This window comes from Propithecus coquereli, unplaced genomic scaffold (genome assembly GCF_000956105.1).
Source record: "Propithecus coquereli isolate 6110/MARCELLA unplaced genomic scaffold, Pcoq_1.0 Scaffold9, whole genome shotgun sequence".
In the NCBI taxonomy this organism is placed as follows: domain Eukaryota; kingdom Metazoa; phylum Chordata; class Mammalia; order Primates; family Indriidae; genus Propithecus; species Propithecus coquereli.
The window spans coordinates 4,186,239-4,196,839 of NW_012155284.1; the positions used below are offsets into that span (position 1 = coordinate 4,186,239).

The following is a 10,601-nucleotide window of genomic DNA, read 5'->3' on the forward strand; positions in this document are numbered from 1 at the left end:
ATTGGTTAGCATTGGGTTACTGCAGGTTATTAATACTTTCCTTATAAAGGTTAAAGCAGAGAGGACTTCCTTATGCTGGCTAAAAACTGGCCTTTTTAGGGATTCGTCTATTATTTCTCTCTCTCTCTCTCTTTCTCTCTCTCTCTTTCTCTCTCCCCTGGTTTCTCAAAAGGTCAGATAAACAGCAACATTTGGTGACAAGGCTAAGGGCGAGTGGGTTCCCATGGGCCAAGTGACAGCCAGAGGTATCTAAGAGAGCTTCCTGCTGGGGTATGTGGTCCCAGCAGAGGGGGACCCAGAGATAGCTGGAGAGTGCATGGCCCATGGCACAGTGCAGGAAGTCCCTGTGGTAGGAGTAGCAGAGGGTATCTCCAAAGTCCCATCAATATGCCCTGAAAAGAGTAGACGTAGTGTGCAGAGGACACCAGACACTCAGGCAAAGACACAAACTGCACATGATGGTTTCTGCCCGTTTTCTCTCATTCCTCCTCATCTGCCCAGCCCTGGAAGACACTGAAGAAGGCTGGGAAGGGAGGGGGGAGAAGTGGGAGAGGGGCTGAGAGGAGGCAAAAGAGGAAAATGAAAGAACACACCACATCCCCTTCTCCACTCAGGGTCAGACTGAGCTGGATAGATTGGATGTGAGATTCAAGTTTGGGTTTAGATTGGACCTTTTAATATCCCAAAATGGGACTGTTCTCATATCTGAAAGTGAGCAAAGTCTTGGCATCCATCCACCTGGAGAAATCACCAAAGAGCAAAAAAGGAGAATCAGACAGAACCCATTTAAAGACAGGGGTAAGAGAAAAAAATAAATTGCATCCTACCAAGTTCAGCTTGCTCAATAAACTGTGTGACTTGTGTTTGAGGAAGAGTAATATTCCCATTTGCAACACAATTTTTACATTTCACGTCCCCACTTACTTTTGGACTTTCATGCACAAGACAGGGCTCCTGCCCTCAAGCAACACTCAATCTAGAGGGAAAACTGGAAAGGGAGGAGATGACTGTCATACAGTGTCATATTGGGAAAGTACAAAGCTCCGTATGAACATATAGGATGGCTACTAACCCAAACGTGGGGCCAAGGAGGCTTCCAAGGGATGACATCTTGGCTACATTTTTAAGGAGAAGCAAGAGCTGACCAGACAAAGGGGCAGGGGTGGAAGGGTAAGATCATTGCAGAATGAATAGGCAGGCAGGAGAGAAGGAAAGGGATGGGGAGTTTTGACTGATTGACTTTTAGATGTGCCGATCATGCAAATAGATATGGCCTGGAGGTCAGAAGCCCTGTCCTGTGCTAGAGACCCTAATTTGGCAGCATCACCCACAGGCAGTATTTGCAGCCCTGGGTGTTGATCAGATCTGTCAGCACAAATATGTATAGAAAAAAAGAGGCTGTGGATACAAGTTGGTCAGATCAGGCTGCATTTGAGAATGAATGCCTGCTGCCAAGGCCTCAACACCTAGGACCCTGGGGCAGGTAAGTTCACAAAAAATGCAGCCAAGCAAAGGAAACTCCCAAGGAACGTATGTTCCCTGATCTCAGGGAGGAGCCCTAGCCCTGGTACACTGGGTTTAACAGGGACCCTCTAGCCTGCAGTAGGCAGATCTGAGATCCAGCAGACTGAGTGGCTGCCCATTTCCTGTCCTCATAAGCCCAGATACAAATCTCAGCTCCGTCTTATCCCTTTCATAGAGGCAAAGTGAGCTCTAGAAAAAGCATGTCAAGATAAGGAAAAGGAAATAAGGAGGGGTTTGTTCTGGTGCTGGAGCACTGCTGTGGAAACCACATCTGTAGAACAGGTGCTTTCCCAGCTCTACCAGACACCTGAGGAGAGATGAACCCCAAAGCCGGGCCCAAGAGGAAGAAAGCACCAAGGCCAAGCCCTTTGTCTCAAGAAAGGTCCTTGACTATGAACCTACTATGTGTTAGCAAGTTTCCTCCTGAGAGTTGAAGAACAAGCAGTGCCTCTACAGGCCAAGAGGAATCCCCAGTGTTTGAGGAGTGATGGTGGAGGGAAAATGGGGCAGAACAGTTGGAAAGGTGGGAGAAACAGTAGGAGAGAATGTCCCTACAGAAGCGCAGGAAGAGGGTTTAGAAAGCTGATTAATAGAAAAACAAAAAATGTGCCCATTGGATTTGGTGGGGGATGGTCACCGGTCACTTTGGCAAAACCAGCTGCAGGGCAGCATGGATTCAGGAGCCAACTGCAGTGAGCTCAGGTGTGAATGGGACGTAAGCAGCTAGAGGTGGAGGAGAGGCTGCCCTTTCCAGAAGGCTGACTGTGAAGAAAAGGAGATTGTGTAACATAGGTAAAGGCCTGAAAAAGGGCAAAGTGTTTTATGAGTTGTCCTTTAAAACCTGCATTCCTGCAGGGTCCTGCAGGGACCAGTAATCAGAGGCGCAGAGGAGTGTTCTTTGTTTTTTGTTCTCTAGTATCTTAAACCACAGGAGAAGGCTCAACAGAATTATCCGGAGAGAGGTCACAAGATCATCTTCACTGGAGAGACTATAAACAGCAATAGCCCGAAGCCAAAAACCCCCTTTAAAAACCCTGTATTTCTGCTTAAAGGGGGACGATGGTTCTTTAAGAGGAGAGTCTGCCATCCTCCTCCTTTGCTGGCAAATTAATAAATTCTTTCCTTTTCCTCAAATCACTTATCCTCATTCTTTGTTCAGCCTCAGGGACAAATATTGGACTTTTGGTAACAATTGTGTACAACAAAAGAAGTACCTATAGGGATATGATGCCATGAGGGAGGGTGTTTCTCTTTTTGTAAATTGAGAGATACTAGAGCATGTTTGAATGATGATGGCAAAGAGGGAGAGGCTGAGGAGGTGAACAAATGGGGCCTGATGCAACGAGGACTCGCAAACAGGAAGGAAGGGACCTAGAGGAGCAGGAGTGTTGCACAGGTGTAGGAATCAGCCTGGAATAAGGGCGGAGCCGGCTTCACCAAGCTGGGGAAAGAGCAAAGAGCTCAGGAGACAGGGAGGGTGTAGACAGGCATTAGTAGAGGGCCAGAAAGGTTATGGATTCTTGCCTTCCTGGTGGGTGATGAGGGTAGCAAATGACATATCAACAAAAGCATCTTACAGTTTCAAAATAGTTGTAGAAATATCTCATTTAATCTTCACAACAAGCCAAGCGGGTCTTCAGGTTCCAGACCCGGGTCACCTCCATGTTCTCCATTTCTCTCAGCTGCCCTGACCTGGTGCCTTCTCCTCACTTAGAGCCACACAACTAGAACTCCCTCAAGCTAATCTTTCCCTGACATTGTCCCAAGTCAACTTGTAAATCTCTCTTACAGCTTGCTGTGGTTTCAATGTTTGTGTTCCCCCCAAAATTCATGTTGAAACTTAATCCCCAACTGCAATTGCATTGAGAGGTGGGGGATGTTTAGAGGGTGACTAGGCCATGAGGGCTCTGCCCTCATAAATGAGATTAGTGCCTTGTAAGAGCGCTGGAGGGAACTAGTTAGGACCTTTCTGCACTTCCACCCCTTAGCCACGTGATGACATGGCATTTGTCCCCTCTAAAGGACACAGCAACAAGGTGAAGTCTTGGGAGCCCAGACTGGGCCCTCACCAGACAGTAAAACTGCTGGTGCCTTGATCTTGGACTTCCAACATTCAAAAGTGTGAGAAATACATTTCTGTTCTTTATAAGTTACCCAGTCTCAGGCATTTTGTTCTATCAGCATGAACAGACTAAAACACAGCTGCTGCCATTGAGGGAATCCAAACAACAGCTGGTTCTTTTCCATCTTATCTCGTGCCTCAAATTTCCCTGCCATCCAGCGGCAACCAGCTCAGCACGGCTGGCCAGTGTTCAGGGTATCAATCCTTTCCTGGCCTGTTGCAAAAAAGGATGTTAACCAAATCTAGATCTACATTAGGTGCATGGTACCACTTCTCAGCTATAGCCAGGGATTATTCCCTGACTTAATGGGGGTCCAATTTGTGATGGTGTGTGTTGAGAACACTTGGCCAGTCATCCTCTTACATTTATTATGCCCACCCAACACCCACAGGAATTGGGACAGTGGCCATGCACCATCGGGCTCTCTGATTTCCTGCTATGGTTGGCCCCATAGATTTTCATTCTCAGCACCATTACAACACATTCCTTAGTCATCCCTTGGTTATTAGTTCATGATGCAAAAGAAGTGGGAAGGGTAGGGTTAAAGTTGCAAAGAGTGTGAAATACAGAAAACTGCATTGGATCAAGGAAGCAAACCTGTGACTATCAAGTCAGGTGACATTCTTCTGCTTTTGTTCAAGCAGTCTTAAAGGCTACTCTGAAAGAGGAACTTCGAAGGTGTTTTGAGCAATAATAGCATCATTTGAATAAAAAGATGCTCTCAAGACCAATATTTATTTGGGTCATACATTCTGAGGTGTTTGTTAAAGACTTTGTTATTTTGGGTCATAATTTATGCAGTCTTTCAAGCAGTACTCTGTAAAAATGAAGCTCTGCTAGCTGAGCTGGAAAGATAGTTTCTAAAAATGCGGATCCGGGATCCAACTTTGTGCTAAGTATCTTTAAACTTTCCAGTCCAGTGGAAGATTGAAGCTTTTTGACATTGTGAATCAACAATGTGGTTAAAGGTCATAGGTTTAAAAAATCCAGCGTAGTTTAGGTTTGACTTGCGAGTTCAAGAGGCGACTCTTTTTGACCCCAGAGTGAAGGTGAAACTGCAAATTCTGATAGGGCAGCTCCAGAAAGCAAAATCACTTTGTTTTGAAGGCAGCTGTTTTCCTGTGTGCTATACTTTAATTGAAACCAAACAGACTTATCATGCACTGAGCAACCAATGGAATAAAAGCCTGGATACCATTTCTGCTTGGGGAAACCATTGGGACAATGAGTTCAGGAAGCTGTCCTGGACTCTCTGATTACCTCGGTCCTTTCTCTCACTTTCCACTCATCTCAGGGCCAGCCCAGCAGGTTATTTTGCCTTGTCCCAGGCGCCAGGTTAAGTGTACTGGACACAGAATTTGGCTTCCCCAGGCTTGACCCTCGGTTCTGGCACACCCTGGACAAGATACGGATACACCCCCTCTGGCTTTCTGGCTCTTGGCTCTGAGCACCTCTCAGCACCTCTGCGGACAAGGACAAGCCTCTCTGGAGAGGAACCAATAACTGTAATAATTAGTCTATACCTCCTGTGCTGGCCACAGGGTCATAAGCAACAGGTGGGCTGTGGCAGGGTGTGAACAATATGCGTTTTTTTTTTTTTTGAGACAGAGTCTCGCTCTGTTGCCCAGGCTAGAGTGCCGTGGCATCACCATAGCTCACAGCAACCTCAAACTCCTGGGCTCAAGGGATCCTCCTGCCTCAGTCTCCTGAGTAGCTGGGACTACAGGCGCAAGCCACCATGTCCGGCTAATTTTTTTTCTACTTTTTTTAGTTGTCCAGCTAATTTCTTTCTATTTTTAGTAGAGACGGGGTGGGGGGTCTCACTCTTGCTGAGGCTGGTCTCGAACTCCTGACCTCAAGTGATCCTCCCGCCTCGGCCTCCCTGAGTGCTAGGATTATAGACGTGAGCCACCACACCCAGCCAACAACATGCCTTTCTCCAAAAAATGTTGAGATTCAAATTTGCTCCTTTTTTTTTTTCCAGAAGATATCTCCCTAAAGAAGCCCTTCTGAATGCCATGGTGTGCTGGAGATGTGCCTTCGTATCATGGCTTTTGCAGTAAAAACTAGCATGGGCTTATTTTACACTTCCTAAGTTCCCAGGGGGTAAGAGTCATTGCAAGTGTATCTGAGGCTACTCTGCTCACCGGGAACCCTACCCAGCTCCAGACGCAGAACCAATGCCTCTCAGTCCCCATCTGGATGGTGTCAACAGCTCTTTCCTCCCATGAAGATGACACATGAACATAGGTTTGAGGATTTTTCCTCTTAATTTTGGAAGAAAAGAAAAACACGCAGGGTAAGGACACAGTTATGTTGTCAGAGTGATTATTTGGCTTCAGGCTAACTCTTGGTCTCATGGGAGGCAGAGAGAGAAGTTTTGGTAAAAATTAGCTCAGAGTTTTTCCTTTTGGTAAACACAACCTGAAAAAATGTAAACCTGAAGCTCTGAGTGGACAGAGCCCTCGCCTGTCCCAAATGCAGGCCTTCATGCTATCAAAGCAAGTTTACTTAGAGACGTTGCCACTTGTGTTTCCGGTGAATGAATTGGGAAAAAGTGAATGAAGAAGACCTGGGTGGAACTGGGCTTTCTTCATTCACACAGGCCACTAGAAACCAGCGCCCTTTGCAGAACACAGTTGAGACATTGTTTGGAAGATTGCTCCGGGGGCAGGAAGAACCCCTGCACAACAAAGCCCTGCAAGTACCTTGGGTCGAAGTACAGTTTCAAATACAGTTCAGCCCTGAGGCACGTGTTGAGACTGGCCTGACATGTCAGAGAAAGTTCTCCTCCAGAATTGTGATGCTAATAATCTGAAGTACACAGCCACAGTAGCTCAGGCTGCCCTACCTTGATAGCACAGAGCTAGTAGAACGTTGTTTTTATTTATAGCTTTAATAATCAAGGCTCTTCATTAAGGTGTCATATGCTATGGCTATTTCCCCTACAGAATATAGACTGAGTGATGCACACACTTTCTCACTGATAACGTGGTCCGAGATAATGTTTAAAAGAGTAAAACTCATTAAGCTGTTTGGACTCGAAGGTCTGCTACATTTATATCTAACCCATGTAATATCATCATTTTTCTCTCCCCAAATCAGTGAGCACACATTCCTTGAGCACCTAAGAAGGGCAGCGCCTTTGAAGCTAGTCGCAAAGCCTTCCATGTGGTCCTTGCCCTCGGGAAACTTTGTTCAGGAGCCCCCAACAGTGTGAAATGTTCGTTAACAATTCAAAGCAGGTGTGATAAGTGCCAAATGAGAAAGGATGGAAAGACCTGGAGGAATTTAATTTAGAGAAAATGAAGGGCACGTGAGACACCAGGCTTCCTATTTCCGCAGGGATATTGAATCTGTCTCCAGGAGGAGGAACTTCGGAGTTACAGGAAGGATTTCGGCTCACGATCAGAAAGAACTTCTGAACTGGGAGAGCCAACTGAGTGAGGCTGCTGGGGACATGCAAACAGAGACTGAATAACCACCTGGTAGGGAAGCTGAGAAAGGATTTTCTACATGGAGAAAACTAGATAACCTCTAAGACTGGCTTGAACCTATGAATTAGTGATGGAGCCTAACTCGATCTGGCCCTGCCAGAGGAGCCAGGAGCTGTGCTGGGCCTTAAAGGGCGAGTGGCCTCTTGATGCGTAGACCCTCCCCTCCCACGTGCTCCCACCACCTGCTTCTTGGGAGAGTCCACCTCACAGCAAATCCGTCCCTTTGGTAGCAGATGCCGGGACACTGGCTGAGGACCCGAGATGGCTGCCTTCGTGGTATACTTAAGGTTTGTGTATTTCACTAAATGTACCTTTTACCTTTAACAAATCTAGGTAATGATATGCAGTGTGGAAAGTACTGATGTCTGCAACTTACTTTAAAATATATTAAAATAAGATGGATTGACGGTGGGTGAGAGATACATGAAAGTATATAGCAAAATGCTAACTATAGAATCTGGGTGGTAGGGATAGGAGAGTTCACCGTACAAGTTTCAGCTATTTTGTATGTTTGAAATGTTTTATCATAAAATGTTGGCGGGGAAACCCATGTAGCTCTGTTGAAGAGTGAAAGGCTTTCAGCTTTCAAAGACTTCGAATACCACAGACCGTAACAACATGGGCTTATTGCGTTCCTACTGCTCACTAAGCACATTATATATACTAACTTATGCTCACAACCACCTGTGAAGTAAGTATCGTCATCTTCACTTTGTAGACGGGAAAACCCAGGCACAGAGAGCATAAGACATTTGTACAGAGTTGTGCAGCTGTGAATGTCAGAGTCAGGATTGATCCCAGGTCTGACTGACTCTGAACCCAAGGCTGAGACTCCTGCACCACACTTAGGCCCCAGATGTGGACGCCATGACCCGGCACAGTGCCTTGCATTGGAGGAAAGCACTGATGTTTGGAGGGCTGTGGGAGGGGTGACTCCATGCTAGCCCTCCCCTCACCTCTCATAGGTTTACATAGGTTAGATTCTTTAATTATTCCTTGTTGTTAATGGACACCCAGACTGCCATCTGGGAGTTTTGTTCTGGTTTCATCTCACTGTTTTTTTTTTTCATTTTAAACAAGTGTGTTTAAACGACAAGATGCTTGACTTGAAAGCTACCTAGGATTTCTTTTAGAGTAATCTGTCCCTACTGAAAGTCAGATTGGCTTACGTGTAACAGCTATGTACAAAAAAGTTACAACATTGTCCTTGCTTTTACAATGATAAATGAAAAACATTAAAATTTTCCAATCAAACAAGGTATGCAAGGATTTTTTGCATTGTTTTATTGTCAAACAATGAGAGCAAAATAACTTTCTGGACTATAAAAAGCCAAATGAGCATGCCACCGTGGAAAGGAAAAGGGCATTTTCACAGAACCAGTAATTTGCCCCATGCCATCTTCATATGATGCTGATCCAAATGTACCATTGGCCATTAGTTTTTTGAAAATGTGATATGCTTATGCACATACACCACTTTATGTACAGTCACGCGTCACTTGATGGGGATATGTCCAGCGATTTTGTCATGTGAACATCATAGTGTGTACTTACACAAACCTAGGTGGCATAGCCTACCACACACCTAGGCTATATGGTATAGGGTATTTCTCCTAGGCCACAAACCTGTGCAGCATGTGAATGTACCAAATACTGTAGGCAACTGTAATACAATGGTAAGCATTCATGTATCTAAACGTATCTAAATATAGAAAAGATACAGCAAAAATAGGTATTATATTCTTATAGAACCACCGTCTATATGTGGTCTGTTGACTAAAGTGTCATTATTTGGCGCATAACTGAATATTAAGGATGGGGGATGGGAAAATGAAAGACCAGAGACTACATATTGCAGTGGTCAGGATATGGTGAAACCATGCTGTGGTTTTCTAATTGAGAATGTATTCTTGGTCGGTAGGAACAGTGGTCTGGAGAAGCAACGGGTTTTCTTTTAAGTAGACGCCTCCTGTCTGTTGCTGGAACACATCCCTTGTATCGTCAGCCTCTATTTGCACCCGGGCAGGTGTGTGTGTTTCATTGATTGGCTGCCTGTCAAATCGGAATCTGATCTGTCTCATTGACAAGCCTTGTCATCCACAGTAGGCTTTCATTAGTTTACTAAGTGGTGTATGGCTGTTAATCTTAAATGGCACCACAGAACCACCCAGCCTGACACTTCAAATTAACATGATCATTGTTCTCAATCTTGACTCCTTCCTTGGGCTTCTTGTTAGCCTTGGTGAGAGCAGGAGTTTCCTTAGCTGCTGCAGCTTCACAAAAGAGGTACCAGATCCCCACTGAATGCGTGGTTATTTGTTTGCTTGTTTGTTTGTTTGTTTGTTTGTTAAGAGACAGGTTCTCACTCTGTGGCCCAGGCTCAAATGCAGTGGCATCATCATAGCTCACTGTAAACTCCAACACCTGGGTTCAAGCAATCCTCCTGCTTCTGCCTCCTGAGTAGCTGGGACTACAGGTGTGCACCACCATGCCTGGCTAATTTTTGTATATTTTTGTAGAGACAGGGTCCCTCTATGTTGTCCAGGCTGGTCTCAAACTCCTGGCCTCCAGCAATGCTCCCGAATGAGTTTTAGCTCACATTGTCCCTGTGGAGGTGCTTCCAGTCATTTGTTGAATGTGTGAACAACACTCTCTTCATCAGGATCCTGAGGTAGTTTTTAGCTCCCTCATAGTTTGCAAAAAGAAAAAAAAAATTGAAAATAAAATACTCTAACCCATCCTGTTTAACTTCAAAGTCCTTAAATGCCTCTTGACTGAGGAGTGGAGCCTTTCGCAACGCCTCTGGGAAGCTGGGCGATTAGGCCTGTTTTTCTCAGAGGGCCTGAGAATCCTGGCTCTGGCCCTGCCAGGCGGGAGGCCCCGGCCCCTGCCCTGCCCTGCCTGTGGCCTGATCACCAGGATCATCAAGGCCCCAAAAGCCCCCTGCAGGCTGCTCGGGGTGCATCGCACCCCTTTGCCAGCCCAGGGAAGGCCGTCTCTTTGGTTCTCAGATTCAGCCTGTCTGGGGCTTCTATTGTTTATTTCCACTTCCCTCCACCTGTTAAGAGGAAGGAGGAGGCTGCTTCCCAAAACTAGAGAAAAGGAATTAAAACCCAGCAGGATGGCTTCCCCCCACACACCCAACTGCTCTCTGAATCCATCGCTGCCCCAGAATACAAAACAGGGAAAAAAGAATTTTAAAAACCAGAACCAGGGTGTAGGGAAGAAACTCCTCAAAGCTGTGCCTCTGGGTCATCTTCCTTGCGGGCTCTCAGATAAGCTGGAGGTCAGGCTGCCTTTAAATGCCGGGCGGGGACTCTAAGCCCAGGGTTCTAACAAGGATCGCTGTTCTCATTTCACCGGGAAGGTATTTAGACTTTACTAGACCACACAATTCTAGGACAACGGTGCCTACAGAGGTTGTACTCGGGGGGCCGACTGTGGAGCCTCCCTCACA

The 10,601-nt window shown here is 45.9% G+C and overlaps 1 pseudogene; it reads right to left on the reverse strand.

Annotated features, from left to right (window-relative positions):
• Nucleotides 1-9,036: 9,036 nt before the first annotated feature.
• LOC105826498 lies at nt 9,037-10,109 on the reverse strand (annotated as a pseudogene).
• Nucleotides 10,110-10,601: the final 492 nt, after the last annotated feature.